At 38.7% G+C, this 16431-nt stretch overlaps 1 protein-coding gene across 1 annotated transcript in view; it reads right to left on the reverse strand.

Annotated features, from left to right (window-relative positions):
- The window catches only part of PREX1 (phosphatidylinositol-3,4,5-trisphosphate dependent Rac exchange factor 1), a 205061-nt gene that overhangs the window by 122623 nt on the left and 66007 nt on the right, over positions 1 to 16431 (reverse strand).

Here is a 16431-nt window from a genome sequence, read left to right on the forward strand (position 1 = left end):
CAAGCACTTAGGTATCTACTATTTACCTGGAAGGAAAGTATTAGTCCTATCTCCATTTTTTCAGTTGAAACTAAGGCAGGCAGAGGTTAAGTAATTTGTCAGGGGACTGACTCTAGTTCAGGAGAAAGGGACTAGGTTGCAATATCAATAAATTGGGAGATGGAAACCTGGATTCTCCCTTGCCACCATTTAACTAGGTAGCCAACTCTTTCTGGGTTCCAGCTTTACAATGAGGACGAAGTTGTCCTTTCTAGATGTAAAAGCCTCATAATCTTATCATAATCTCATAATTCTTATGTGAGGGTAAGAAAAGAGGAGAAAGGGGAAAAGGAAGAGAGACAAAGAGAGACAGGGAGGGAGAGAGAAAGAGAGGAAGACAAATTCAGAGATAGAGAGGAAGGAGAGAGAGGTACAGAGAACTAAAAATGAATTGATCTGAGTTGAAATCCAGGTTCATCCACTTCCTAGCTGTATGACCAAGACCAAATCACCTAGCCAAGTTCAAGTCCCAGTTCTACTACAAACTAAGTGGCCTAAGGAAAGTCACTCCTCTATAAAATGAAAGGATTGGATTAGATGGTCTCTATGGGCGTTTCAAGCCGTAAAGCTAAGATCTGATGATGTCTTATCTGTTTGTTCCTTTGCAAGAGCAAATAAAAATAATGTATGCAAAGCCTTTTGTAAGCCAGAAAACACTGTACAAGCTATCATTATTAATATTATTTTAATTGATGGACACAATCAGCAGCTTCAAGGCTGCTGACTAAAAATTTACCAGCATTTTAGTCACCATGCGTGTCATATCTAATAATAGCAACAGGCCCGTAGTGAGATGTGCAGATCGCATTAGCTGGCACAGTCAATTCCATCAGAGCTGAGCCCATGTGTTAATTTAAAAACCAGCTTCTCTCCTGACGCCTGTCTGGGGAGATCACTGTATGTCAGAGGGAGGGAGGGAGACAAAGAGACACTCTCACTGAAAGAACAGCAGGGAGAAGGAAGAAGGAGGGAAAGAAAGGGGGAGAGGGAGGAAGGAGAGACAGAGACAGAGACAGAAACAGAGACAGAGAAAGAGACAGAGAAAGAGACAGAGACAGAGAGAAAGAAAGAAAAAGGGAGAGGGAGAGGGGAAGGGTTTCCCAGACACATTGTCAAATCTGTTCCAGTGTCCTCAAAAGGTTTTTCTATGGCTATCAAGGAGAGCCCCTCAGCTGTCACTGCTCATTGTCCTGCTCATTAAGAGATGGTTGGGGGGTCCTGGATTCCTGGAAAATGATTTTCAGAGTCATGAGATTGGCTGGAACACTCCCTTTAGATTTCCTCCACCTCCTAGCCCTGGACAAAACTGAAGTTAGGAAAAAGGAAGCTACTCAGGATAAATGTAGCAATTTATCAATTAAGCACCTATTATGTACCAGGCACTGTGCACAGCTAAAGGCCACATTCACAAGCCTGGTCAATGTTAAGATTAATCAAGGAATCCGAGTGCTCAGGGAAGAAAACAAAGGGACTGGAAAGATAAAAATCTGAACTCTGGTAACATCTCTTTCATAATTTGCTATGTGACCTGGCTACAATAGCAAGTAGGAGTTGGACAAAAAGAATTCTAAAATCCTTTCAAAGGCTAACATTCTAAGATCTACAGTCTAAGTCCTCTGTTCTAAGAGAGAGCTTGAGAAAGTAGGGAGGTATGGGACTTGACCTCTCTGGGCCTAAATGATCTCCAAAGTCCCTTGGATATCTAAATTCTACAATTCCAAGATTCATCTATTCCATGCGAATTCCTTCTATATTTAAAAGTATGACTTCCACTGCTCAAATCCTATGTTGCATATTCTACAGTCTACGGCCTGAGACGCTTTTTATTGCTCAAATATTCTGTTTGCTCAAAATATTCTGCTCAAATATTTTGTGGTCTTTCTAAGCATTTAAAAAAATGGCACCTTAGGACAGAGAAATGTAGTGCTTCCAGTTCTGACATTCTCCAATCTATTCTACTCCATCCACCCCACCCACCTCAGTTCTCAAGGTACCATCTATTGCATATTCTAAGGACTATTACAACTCAATGGCTTCAAAACAATCCTGAGAGTAAATGATGAGGACCTTCTGGGGGGGGGTGAAAGCTTGGGGGGGAAGCTTAAACTGTTTGTCAACACTAAATCAAAGCTGGCTGAGGGGCACAAAGAGACAGGAAGTTGTGTAACCCACTTGCTGTCCTAGATTCTGGCTTCCTGTCCCCGTTTTCTCAAATTGGTTGTGGGGCTTTGCTCATCACAGAACTCTTGCCTGCCCCTTCCAAGGCAATTGTGAGGAGACAATGGCAGCCCAGGCTGCCAGCTGCGGGCCCTCCAAGCGGCGGCCGGAGTCCCCTCCAAGCATTCTGTGTCAGCCAGCACCAGATTGCTTTTTTCTATGGGTCTATCAGCTGTGGCCCACACCCTGCAGGGTAAGTTAATGTGCTCAGCCCCACTCCTACACCCTGTTAAGGAGGCTCCTGAACAAGGACAGACAGGGCCCTGTCTACCACCCACGGTAGAACCTCCTCACTTCACAGACGAAGTAACTGAGGCCCAGAATGAAGAAAAGGAAAAAAATGTTTGTTGTTTCTTTTCCCTCTGACAACTCATCCTGCTCATCCTTTTATGATTCTCTCCGTGTGCCATCTTCTCCATGAAGCCTTCTCTGTTCTTACCCCTCCTGAAACGTGATCCCTCTCCTCATCTGATCTCATAGCACTATAATCTGAATTTTATTATATTTAACCAGCTAATAAATAGTAAAATGATGACAGGAAGTCAGTCAGGTTCCTTTATCTTTATAAATCCCCCTTAGCATTGAGGTTATAATCAACTATTAGAAGGCGTGTCAAGAGATAATATTGGCAGCATCTACCAAATAAGTTAGTGCTAAGGTACTAAAATGACTGAGCATCCCCCTGCCTTCTAATAGGATAGGGAGCATTTAACAAATGAATAATTCATACAAGTAAATGGAAGTAGCCTTAGAGGAGAAGATCCCAACAACTGAGAGTCTCCCATGAAAGGTGAATAACTTATCTATAGCATTTTAAGGTTTACCAAAGCACCTGGTCACATCACAATCCCAAGGCACAGGAAGCAAGGAATGAGAATCAAACCCTACAGAAGTGTGTAGAGCTTTAGCCTGTTTTCTGGTGTCAAGACTGATGGACTTTCCATGACACAGAACTGCAACAAGGAATGCACATACAGTCACAGCACAGCATGGTACCCAGAATGAACTGTGCCTCCCCTTCTCTCACTGGTGAGTCCTCCCTTCCAATCTCAACCTCCAGCCCCAGCCCCAGTGCTTCTCTCAACCCCTTCAAGTCCCTTGTTCAGTCTTCCCTTCTTTTTGTCTTATATAATATACATTATATTATATAAATATAATAGGATATGATAATATAATATAATATTGTATAGTGAAATATAATTATATACATTATATAATTATATTCTATTATGGAAATAGAATAGAATAGAATATAAACTCCTTGAGGGGAAGAGATCATATCTGTCACATAGTAAAGGCTTCATAGATGCTAGCTGAACAAGGTAGTCAACCCAGCAAACTCACCACTGTATAAACTCAACTAATAACAGCTCATCTCAAAACCCACCTAATCCAGTCTAAATACTTATGACTACCAGGTACCATGAATTAATAAAGTTGATGCCCTCCATGACCATATCCAGGAATCCCTCAGACTCTCTATACACTCTTCTACTGTTATTCAGTCAAAAATATCATGTTTCTGACTCCATTTGGAGTCTGTGTGTTTTTCTTGTTTCTTTTTCAGTCACGTAACCCTATTTAGAGTTTTCTTGGCATTTTACAGATGAATTAACTGAGTTAAGGTTAAGTGACTTGCCCAGAGTCCCACACCTAGTAAGTATCTTTAATCACTATCTGTTTCAGTTTCTTCATCAGTAAAATGGGGACTATAAAAGTACCTGTTCCCCAGGGTTGTGGAACCTGCAACATTAGAAAGACAATGCAGAAGAGAGATCAGAGAAGGCAATTTCTGAACTAAATAGCAAAAAAAAAAAAAAAAAAAAGATTTAAAAATACAGATATAGAAACAGAAAAAGAGATAAGAAAAGGTCAGACCAAATTAACTTCATTTCCTCTTCCACATTACAGATACAGTAGATTTACCTAGATTTCAGCAAAAATTCTGACAAAGTCTCTCATGCCATCTTCACTGACAGACTAGAGAGATGTGAGCTAAAAGCTCACTGAGTGAATAGTCATGAATGTATCAATGTAAATCTGGAAAAAGGTGTGTCTCATGGACTGCTCCTATGTTTTCCTAGGATCTTTAAAATTTTTACCAATAAATCAGAAAAAAGCATGCTCATCAAATCTGCAGAAAACACAGCAATACCTAATAATGACAACCAAAATACAATACCAAAAAACATATAGACTGTCAGAAGACCCGAGTTCAAATGTGGCGTTGGATACTCTACTAGTAGACTAAAACACATTTTTCATAACTGAAAAATATACTAAGATGAGGGGCTGAAGTTAACACTTCAAATGAAAAAAATTTTGCAAGTACAAGGTGAAGGAACAGTGTTATTTTATTTTTCTAGAAAGGATTTATGGACTGCAATTTTGGGAATGCAACAAAAGAAAACTATTATAGAGATCTCTCCTGATCTCATAAATCTGATCTTATTTAAGAAAGTCACAGAGACAAGAACCTTCCAAGTTGATATATTAGATTTTGTTTGATGAAGACAAATGACAGTGGGATATATCAAATTATGTTCTGGATACATTTTAGGAAAAAAGCATCATAAAGAAAAAAAAAAAAAAAGAAAAGCAATCAGCATCTTAAAGAAGCTTGGACACCATGACAGGCAGGTGGAAAAAAATAGGCATGTTAATAAGGCTAGAAAAGACTTATAAGAGACATAATACCTCTCATCAAGCATTTGAAGGGCATTATGTTGACAGTACAATTCTCCCTGGCCTCTGAAAGCAATGTGTAAGTTTCAGAGGGGGACGGGGGAACACCATCTCCTCGTGCATCTCTTGGGGAGAAGTCACTGGAAGATGAGGTTGAGAACCATGAAAAGAAGAAAGCAGGAAAATAAGGAGGCAGGTAGGTTTATGACTTCATAAAAGCCTGGGGGAAAGAAGAGCTTATGAAGGAAGGGCTTTGAACCAAAGGATTTTTGTATTTGGTCCTGGGAATGATAGGGAGCTTACTGTGTCTGAGGTGTGACATGGATGATTTTAGGAAAATTATTTTGATGGAAGATGGATTGGGATGGGAAATCCAACAGCAGGCTATTGCTGTAGGTGATGGGTTGAGTCTTTAAAATATAAAGAGATATACCAAAATCTACAAGTAGCTTAATAAAATGGGAGGAAGGAACTACAAAAGGTCCTTAAAGCTTTTCTTAGCCCCATTTATAATTGAAGAAATTGAAGCAGGAAGAGTCATCCAGCTAAAAGATTTCAAGTGTTGAGTCCAGATCCAAGGTTGCATCTACCTAGATGCTTCTAAAGCTAGAAAGAACCTTGGAATGTTTAGAACTTGAAACTTCTTTGGAATTCTAGGACTGAAAAGACAAAAACAAGAAACAGAGTTTCACCCAAGATTATACTCAGAACTACAATCAGGTTTCCCTATGATATGTTCGAAGGCATCTTTTCACTGTGTATTTGTGTACTTGTGTTCCAGTAGAAGGAACAATAAAATAGACATCAAAACCCCTGAGGTTTAGCCATAATTTTGGTACTAAATCCTTGCATGATCTTGGGCATGTCAATATATCTCAAATGAAGATATACTGTCTGTACTCAAAAGCAGCTGCTGGCTGTTGAAGAGCTGAGTTCAAATCCAGTGTTGGACAAATGTTATTAGCTATTTGATGCTGGACAAATCATGCCTGCCTTGGTTCCCTCAAATAGAACAATAATACCACCTCCCAGGACTGTTGTGAGAATAAAATAAGTAAAATTCTTGTCATAGCGCCTAGCACATAGTAGGTGCTTAATAAATGCTTGTGTCCTTTTCTTCCTTCTTCTCTACCTCTTAAGGCTGTTGAGAGAATTCAAGAAGATAATGTTTTTTTAAAATATTTTGAAAACTGTTTTATATGTATATATATACATACATGTGTACTATAAACATATAGTACATATATATTAATGTAATATACATTACATATATATAGTATGTACTATAATATATATTACACATTATAAATATATATAATATACACTATACAGAGATAACATGGAAAAGTAGCAAGAACTAGAACTGAAATCAGGGGAGCTAGCTATCTCTGTGACCTTGGTCTAATCCCTTAAATTCTCTGGTTCTTCAGTTATTCATAGAATAGAAAAGGAGAGACAACCACAAAAACTCTAGAGCTAGGACCTAGCTTAGGGGGGCAGCGGGGCAATGCCATGTAAATTTACCAATTCACTGCTTCCCCTAAGTTCAAGTCACTCCAATAAGGCTGAACACAAAGATTTCCCAGGCTGGAGCCAAAGTAAAAACAGGTGATGAGCCAGAGATAATGGAATTTTGCCAGCTCAACATCAAGACCACAGTGCTTAGGGCAGACCCAGACCTTTCAGCTCTAACATTTTGTGCTCTAAGGTTCTTCCAGCCCCGAGATTCCTTCCAATTCAGAAAATCTAAATGAGTCTCTGGATCTCCTCTGTTTTCACTCCAGCTAAACATCTGAAAACCCTTCCCCAAGTAGGAACAAAAGCAAAACTGTCTGGCCAGCTCACCCACCAGTTGAACTGGTTACTGACTGACCTTTATCAGCTGACCTTTAAAGGTCAATCTTGCACAGACAGGGTGTGGGTCTCTTATTTCCCAAGCCTTCTGTCTCTGATAGTGACCAAGACCCCCATGTTCCTTAACTGAATACAGCTAAACAAACTTTCCTGAAGAAAAAGAGAAAAGTGACTTAGCAGAGCAAGTAATTGGGGGTTAGGGGGGGGAAAAACCAGAGCTGGTGTTGTTTTACAGACAGTGTGGGAGAATGGGGCCTTTCCCCGAGGAGGGGACAAGGGAACAGACGGGTCTATCTTTATCAAGCGATGTCATAAACACTGTCCCCAGGTGAATCAGAGGTTCCCCTTCTCCACTGCTCTGTCCTATTTCTGAAGGACTCTGGGGATCCAGGCTTGGTTCCTCAATGCCAACACAAACAGCTGACAGTGGACAGGTCACTAAAAGACCAAGAAACCTAAAGGGGATGTTGTAGGATGTTACAAATTATTCACCCACGTTCAAGGAAAACTCACTGGTCAGAGGGAATTTCCATTTTCTTCCTATCCAAAGCCTTGAAAAGTCAGGAAAAAAAAGAGGGGTAGGAGAGAGTGTTCTCTCAGTGTTCTGAAATCCCTGCCAACACTGATATATACTGAATATATAATAACATAAAATGAATAATATGTACTAATTTCTATATACTAGAGGTTCTTCTCCTTCTGACTCTCTAGCAGTCACAATTCTTTGCCACAGAGTGGAAGCAGGGGACTCTATGACTCAGCCAACCAGTCATACAGTCACTCCTCTGAGCAAAGCAAGGAGGAACTGAAGCAGAGGGGAAAGCCAGCCCTGGGTTCTTGATAATGCCAGTCACGACTAGGCAGCCACCAGGTCACTAAGCCTCAGGCCCCCACCTCTCCGCTGAAGAGACAATCATGGCAGCGAGACAAAGAAAATAGCAAGTCAGAAATCAGCACCTAGGGGAAGGCTCCAGGTGGGCCTGATCCCTCCTTATTTACTCTACAAACCACAGCTCCCTTGGGGAAGAGGTCTGTCCACACAGAAATGTTCCTGTCTGTTCCATAGCCTGTGTCCTCAGACCCAGGACAGACCTCCAGGCCTATTCTTCCCCCCTTGTCAATCCACAAGGCTGAATCTTCCTAACTAAAAGCTTTCTGGAAAATAGGACGTTTTGTTCCTGGGAATTGCAGAATTTTGTTCTTGTGAAATGCATAATAAGAATTTAGAGAAAACTTCCAGGGGAAACTGAGGCAAAAGAAGGAAACTTAATGCTTTTTAAAACTCTTGTTTGCTAGAATGTCATAGGATTTTAGAGCTAAGAATTTAATCCCCATCAATGATACAGCTGAGGAAACTGCAGATCAAGGAAGCTTAAATGACTCTTTCTGTAACATTTTCTCCTGGATTCTAAGTCTTTCTTCTCCTCCTTGGTTTCAGAATGGCTAAATTATGAGCCAAGTTCTCTTTGGGGTAGGACCCCATCAGTCAGTCACAGAGGAAAAGCTCCTTTCTCCCAACACAAATGTTACATCAAAATGCTGTACTCCCAATGGGCTATCCCATTTCCATACTCCTAACACCTCCTGACAATAACTCAATTTTGCCCAACCCACTACTACTTAAGAACACAAATTAATAAAAATGTATGGTCAGAGTTCCTATTGTACCTATATTTTTTATATACCTGACATAGTATTATCTGCACTCTATAGTGGTAGTCAGAGTGTTTTTTACTGTACTGTCAGCATTGAAAGAGGGCTAAGAATCATCTGGTCTGACCCATCTGGTTTCATTCTGAGAAACAAACCTAAGTCAGAATTTTCAGATATGTAGACTTTTATATATTATATGACCCTCAGAGAAAAGGATGAGGTGTGTAGGATAATTACCCCAATGCTCCAATTTGAGGATGAAGAAATTGAGACACAATGAGATGAGACTTGTCCAAAATTACACAAGACCAATACTCTTTTTAATGTAGCCCCCACCAATGTAAGCGTGCTATCCAATGGCAAAGTTTTTAAGATCAAAGTGGGCAGAAAGTGCAAAATGGAGTCACTGTGTGACCTTGAGCAAGACAACTGCTTCCTGCCTCAGTTTCCTCATCTGTAAAAATAATCACACCCACATCCCAAAATTATTATGAGAATCAAATGAGATATTTATAAAGCACTTACCAGTTAGGTGGCACAGTGGATAGAATACTAGACCTAGAGTCTTTCAAGTTCAAATATTCATGGTTAGACAAGCTCTTAAATGATGTAAAAGTAGTTTAGAAGAATGATATTTGAGGGCGTAAGCAATCATTACTGTGGCATTTAATTCTTCTTCAGATTGTAAGGTCCACATTTTCCATGAGAGTGATAAGTTCAAATACACTTAGGTATTGGAATTTAAATTGTGTAACCTTGGACAATACATTTTCTAAGATAATAAGCCCTACATAAATGTATTGGTATATAAATTCACCATCTAGACAGCAAGATCAAATGTTTTTCTTAAGGAGCCAAAAATAAAGCTAGCCTTGGGCAGACCCACTCCAGGACAGACATGGCTGTTTTCACACTAAGCCTCTCCTCACATGCATAATGTTTTTTAGGGCTAGTTCAAATCTCATCCCATTAGTTCTCTCTGATCCTGGAGTCACCATAGTGTACTGGAAAGTTCATTATAATTGAAAACACAACTCAGTTTCTCTATGAGTATCAGTTTCTTCAAGAAAATGACCTCAAAGTGTCAAGTAATCTCTCTTTGTAAAGGTGTCTAATTAAGGTATCAGAAGACCTGAGTTCAAGTCTCTCGTTTATAAAAAGAGTTGGAGAAGGAAATGGCATATTACTACAGTATTTTTGCCAAGAAAATCTCAAATGGGGTCACAGAGTCAGTCCAAACTAAACAACTGAAAAACATTCTTTGTAATTCCTATTATCTGTACTGTGTGCTGCCAATGGTCTTTTATATAATGAAGAACTCCCAAGGAAATCAGCAAAAAAGTACACAGGGGAGGGTAACAAAAAGCATGTAGAAGAATATAAACTCATTTCCAAATTCTTACAAAAGTACTGCCTCATAAAATAGAAAGAAGTAGGAGGAAGAACTTTGTAGAAACTTTAATCCCATTCTAAGCCACATATCTCATGAACATTTAACAGTGAAACAAGAAAAAAGATAAACTGACTTAAAAACTGCAAAGACTTCTATTTAAAACAACAACCACTCTTTTATCAAAAACAGTAGAAAACAGTACATTTTGGCCTCTAAAATCACAGCTCTCATGGGAGGAAGCAGAAATGATACTCGTGAAACAAAGCTAAGCAGAGCAGCAGGACTATACAAGTATATGGAGGAGATTTATGTGATAGTCAACACAATTCTGAGGACGCTAAAGGATTAATTCAAGATGGTGGAAAAAGAGAAGGATACGAAGTGCTTGGGGGGAAAAAAATCAGTATTGCTGCAAAAAAGGAAGCAGAGAAAATATCAATAACTACTTTTCCATTTCAATCTTTTACGAGAATAATCTACAAGGAAATTCTTGATAAAAGAATAAAATTGAGTAAGCAAGTTACTATAACAATATCCTACAAAAGATCAACTCTTTGCAATCACAAAAGTGGCTGAAATATATGTTCATTTTTTTGACATAAAAATACATTTGATTTGATAGAGCAAAACTCCACTTCCAACAAAATGTCTAGGTATATGTTAGAATCATAATAGTAATAGCTTAGCTTAACAACCCTGATTGTTCATAATGTCAAATAAAACATAAAACATAATAAAATATTTATCACTGTCATGGAAAATCTGAAGAAGAATTAAATGCCACAGTAATGATTGCTTAAGCCCTCAAATATCATTCTTCTAAACTATTTCTACATCATTTAAGAGCTTGTCTAACCATGAACATAGAAGGAAAAAAAGTAAATGAAAGTTTTTTTTTAAGTTTTAAATAAAGCTTAAAGTTTTTCTGACTATAAAATGCAATTGGATGGATAACACATAAAACTGCCATCTTAATACACCTCAGAGAATTATCAGATCAAAAACTGAACAGAAAACAGAGATTAATGTGAATTTCACATTGCCTTTAAAAAAAAGAAAGACTTTTTTTTTTTAATTCCTTTTTTTTTTTTTGTCAACTTCATTTCTGAATATATTTCCACTGCCCAATTTGGCTTGAAGAAACTAACAGACTCAATCCTTTCTGATACAACAGCACTCATACAAAAAGATGAGCAAAATTCTGAAAGCATAGTTTAATGGCCTCTTGTAGAATGTAATTTTTCAAGCCCCATTTTGATCATTATAATTTCACTGCCCAGGAGAAGCAGCAACAAGAAGACTGATAAATGGAAAAGGAGGTTGGACAAAAACAAATAAGTGGTGGTCATACAACTATGAAAAAAGAGTTTCTCCTGACTTCAAAGTCAGAAACCATGGAACTAATCCCTCTCTACTGTTTTATCCTAGCACTGTTTTATCTGCACTAAAACACAAAGTTTTAGGGAAGGAATACTGAAGACCATCAACTCAAAGTAGTATGGAACCAAAAAGTACCTCAAGGTCTAGCAAGGGAAAAGTAGGTGGTGCTGGGGAGAAGATCCAATCTCCTTATTTTACAAAGGCAGAGTGATTTGTCTCACTTATCACAATATTCCCCCCCTGTTCTCAGCATGCCTTGTTGCTTCCCACAAGATTGGGTGACAGGGAACAAGAAAGTGCCTTCATCATCCTCTTCCAATGCAGGAAATAAAGCAAAAAATGATGTTATAAACCAATTGTTATGGGCAGGGAAAGGTGTATAATCATCCCCTCCTAGGAATATTCCAAATCCCTTCCAGTTTACTTTTTTTCCTTCTAGAACCCTCTGTCTAGACCTCTCCCTCACTCCAGTCACTGAGTACATTTTCATATCCCAGAAATAGACAGTAAAAGTGAAGCTCCTTGAGAACAGGATCTACAACTTTTTATTCTTTCTTCCCCCAGGTCTCACATAGAAAGCAACTAATAACTGCTAATAAAAACCACAATTGGCAATCCTTTTCCTCATCCACACAGGATTTTCTCTTTCATGGATTCCTAATGCAGTTACTACATGTCTATAGATGGTACATGGATCTAATTGTTGCTTGCTCCTCAAAAATTCCACAAATAACCCTTTTCCCCTCAAAGATCCAAAGCCAGTGCATTCAAGGAATGGTTCTCAGCTCTTCCTCTGACTGAGTGACCTTCTCTACTGCAGGCCCAATAACTAACAGCCAGTTGCACACTTGCACAGTAAATACCAGTTAATGGAACAGTGCCTTCAAAATGTCTTCAATAAGTCTTAGTTTGACTGAGACCACACCCATTATGTGATTAAGGCTACCTGATTGTTATCCTTCATTTTAGACCATGACACCGGGGAGGTGATGGGCTTCAGAGTAATTTTGGTTTTAGGCACGGTCCTTAAGAAAGAAATCTAGCCAGTAAAGCCCAGGATCTCTTGGGAAGGTTCAGAGATCCATAAGAGAGGGACAAGAGAGAGGGAGAGAGGGAAGGGAGGAAGGGAGGAAGGGAGGAAGGGAGGAAGGAGGAAGGAGGAAGGAGGAAGGAGGAAGGGAGGAAGGGAGGAAGGAAGGGCCATTTCCCTCATCCTGATCTATATCTGGACCCAAAAGGGTCTGGAGGGGAAAGTGAGGCAGATGACCTTGCATAACCCTTTCTTAGTTCAATTCAATTGTAGGTCTTCCCTAATGTCATGATCATCTTAGAGAACAGCTAAAATAAACGGTCTTCAAAAGAAACAGAAATTAGCTGGAGGGGAAGGCTACTGAGTTCTGCTTTCGACTTGTTGGGATTGAGATATCTAACAACATGAATGAATGAAGCATTTTTAAGCTGTTCCATGCAAGAGAAAGTGGGACAGAGAGACAGAAAACAAAAGAGACCTGCCCAAGATTACACAGTAAGCTAATGTCAGAGCTAGGATCTGAACTGCTGTCTAAAGCTCTGCCAGCAGCTCTATACTCCACTCCTCCTGGAGCCTGCTCTCTTCTTCAGTACCAAAAAGGAGATGGTTTTTCATGAATTAAACATGTTGTAGATATTCTCTAACACAGGATCCTATGCTTTCATTCCTGACATATCCCAAGCCTCAGATCCCAGACCAAGGGCTGGGTTGGGTTTTGGGAAAATTAGGAAAAAAAAAACAAAAAAAACTCCAGAGGGATGCCAGAGTAGAACTGCACTATTTTTATATTCTCTCCCATTTGTATATTGTTTGCAGGCCAGAGAGCACACTCCCCTGCTGCCCAAAAGGGATTACTCACCCACCAACCCCAGAAACAATTGTTTGGGGAGAAAGGAGGAAAAAAACTCTCCCACTTAAGAAAAACAAAAACAACTTGGAAGTCATTGTCCTCAGATGTCAAGTGTCAGCTTCCATTGTTTCTGGCTCACATTCCAGTTATTGTCCGGGTGCTATGGAAGGGACCCCAGCCCAGCCAACCCATAGGCCCAGCCCTTTCCTAGCTCAGTTCATAATATGCTCATGCTACTGAAAATACCACCCAAAGCAGGCCTGTTTAAGTTAAGGCTCCCATAGCTTCAAGCCTGTCACTTCTCTTACTTTATTATCCAGTGTAAAATGAGGAGGCACTTAACATAACTGGAGTTCATAAAAGTTTAATGACTTTTTTGATACCATTAAATTCCTTTGTCATCTTATGTTTTTTAGTTTGTACGTTTCAAAAATCTTCTTAGATGGGATCCAGACTGTTCACTGTTCCAGGAATCCATAACCCAGAAAAGGTTAAGCACTTTAGCTTTGAGCAATGGTGAATGTCATTTTTTTGTGCTCCTAGAGCTGCTGGAAATAGCTAGTTTTCTCTCCTACCACCTTGAATTTAAAGATCTCTAAAATCCCTCCTAGTTATAAATCCTGATTTTATTATATTTTGTAATTCTATAATACCTACTGGCCTTTCAAGATCTATCTCTTTAGTTCTGATAGTCTGTCATCTCTTAATCTTGCTCTTCCTGACTCCACTATTTCTGCCTATGAAACAATTTCTGTAATTACTCCCATATTTCTTCCTTCTTTATCATATCCAATTAATTATCAAAATCTCTCAAATATATAATTACATCTGGCCCCTTCTTAAGATACTCACTGTCCACCATCCCCATGCTTCTACTTCTATGGTTCTAATAAACACCAGAAAAGAAACAAAGAAAACCCAATCCAAGAGTATTATTGATTAAATGCCTTTTGGTTTTGAGGTATTTTCTGTGCAAGGCTCTAATGAAAAGAAAAAAAAAAATTTCTGTCTTCAAGTAACTTGCATTCTACTGAAGGAATACAACATGTACAAATATGATGATCTGAAGGGAAAGAATAATAAGAAACTAATAAGATTAACAAGAAAGGGTTCTCATTTTGTTTTTATAACTGCAAATATGCTGTTTTTTTTTCCCACAGCTGCCATGCTGCACCTTTACAGGGATGGCTTCCCAGGTACTGATTCCAGGACATTCCTAGCTATTGCCATAGCTATTATGTTCTGGGTTCTGCGCTATCTTCAGCAGGGTCTGAAGGGAGATGGTAGTCAAGACAAGGGTAGTGAGGGTGATGGGCTGCCCCTCAAAACTCCTGTGCTTAACAACCTTGTTGCCAGTAGTTGACACAGCAGCAGTACCCTTCTCTGCAATAAATTAATAAAATGCAATGAATACTTATTTACGGTTCTCCAATCCAACCCCAAAACGTTCATTTTCTGACTCATCTACCCATGTCCTCCCTTAAATTACCAAAAATTTATAAAGGGCTTAATTAAACACACTATTTATATTAGTAGATTACTTTGTATTAGGGGATATAAGAGAACAAATAGATACTTATTCCCTTTTCCTTTCCCTTTTCTAATTATGTGATTTTTTATTTTGTCAACATAATCTTTCTGGATCTCTTTCCTTATTTGTTAAATGGCATCTACTTCTTTATTTGTCTTCTTATACTCCTAACACCTGTAAACCTTAACCTCAAATGCAACATCCTCTATGATGTTCTCTCTGGACTTTTTAGTTTTGTTCTGATACTGTCTAATATACATATCACATAATACTACAATTACAATTATCCCTTCTCCAACCCACAGAATTTTCTGTTCCAAGAAGACAGAAATTATATCAACTTCTTTTTTCTTCAAGCTCTTTGAAATTTACTTCTCCATATACAAAAAGAAAAATTATGTAAAGATTTGAACAAATTTTCATGTACAAGTGGCTGGAATTGACCTTTCCCTTCTCCCAATATTGTAAAGGTGCTGTGCTATTCATTAGTATCTTTTTATTAATATGAAAATCACAACCCCAGCCAGAGAATCCATCTCAGATCACTGACAGTAAAGCCAAGAAAATTAATGAACACCCAGAGTCCATTTCTGCTTCTTGTTTCTCCTCCAGTGAGGAAAGACAATGTATGAGAGAAGACGTCTATTACGAATTTCTGAAGCTCGGAGGTTGGGAGCAGATATGTGGGGAAAGAGATTGGAGCTTTCCTGAGAAGAATTCAAAAACCAAGAGAGAGCAAAATTTGACTAAGGAGGAGATGAATAAAGTTGAGATTGAAAATAGCTTAAGGGAAAATACTATCAAAGTATATTATTTCATTGATTATAACAGCCCTGTGAGGTGGACAGATGACAGATGGATCACTGAAGCCTTATGGTCACAGGTCTTCCCAAAGTCATACAGACAGATAAATGACAAAGCCAGGTCTTCAGCTTCTGTCTGCAGCTTCTCCCCATTATGATGGGGAGGTTTGGGATTCTTTGGTTCAGAAGTCAAGCATGTCTCACAGTTGGCAAGGATCAAGGGATCAAAGCCTGAAAGCTGAAAGGGATCTTGAACGTTATCTAGTCCCAACCTCCTCATTTACACAGGAGGAGCAATGAGGTTAAGCATCCAAGGTCACCAAGAGCAAAGATTTCAACACAAACCTGGAGACTCCAAAACCAGTTTTATACTATGATGACTAGAAATGTGAACATCAGCAAGTGTAACCATTATTTCTTTCTCTATAGATAAATTTAGATCAATTAATCATAGTTGCTTCTGCCAAAAACCCTCTGTTAATTTTTGAGTTAAATTTCCATTTTTTTCACTGAGTATTTTGGGCAGCTATTAGCAACAGCTAACTCAGGAACAAGTAGGTGGTAGAGTGGATATTGGAGTCAGGAAAACTCAAATAAGGTCCTAGACATTTACTAGCCTTGTCACCCTGGCCAAGTCACTTAATCCTGTTTATCTCAGTTTCCTCATCTGTAAAAAGAGATGGATAAACAAATCAGTATGCCCAGAAGAATTAGAACCCAATTGAACAAGGTTTTGTGATACAATTTTAACATTTTTCAAATGAATAAGTATCTCTGCCAAGAAAACTCCAACTAGGGACATGACTGAAACAAATGAATAACAGCATAAGCTGTTCTATATACTAGATATATCATAAACTGGGTATCTGCTAAATAACAGTCAAAGATAGTTAGAGATACAATATTGGAGGTCTGACTATCCAATGAGAAAACAAAATCTTATCATAAATATATCTAATCAAGTCAAACAAATTTCCATTTTGGCTATGTCCCAAA

The sequence above is a fragment of the Sminthopsis crassicaudata genome, chromosome 2 (genome assembly GCF_048593235.1).
Source record: "Sminthopsis crassicaudata isolate SCR6 chromosome 2, ASM4859323v1, whole genome shotgun sequence".
Classification (NCBI taxonomy): Eukaryota; Metazoa; Chordata; class Mammalia; order Dasyuromorphia; family Dasyuridae; genus Sminthopsis; species Sminthopsis crassicaudata.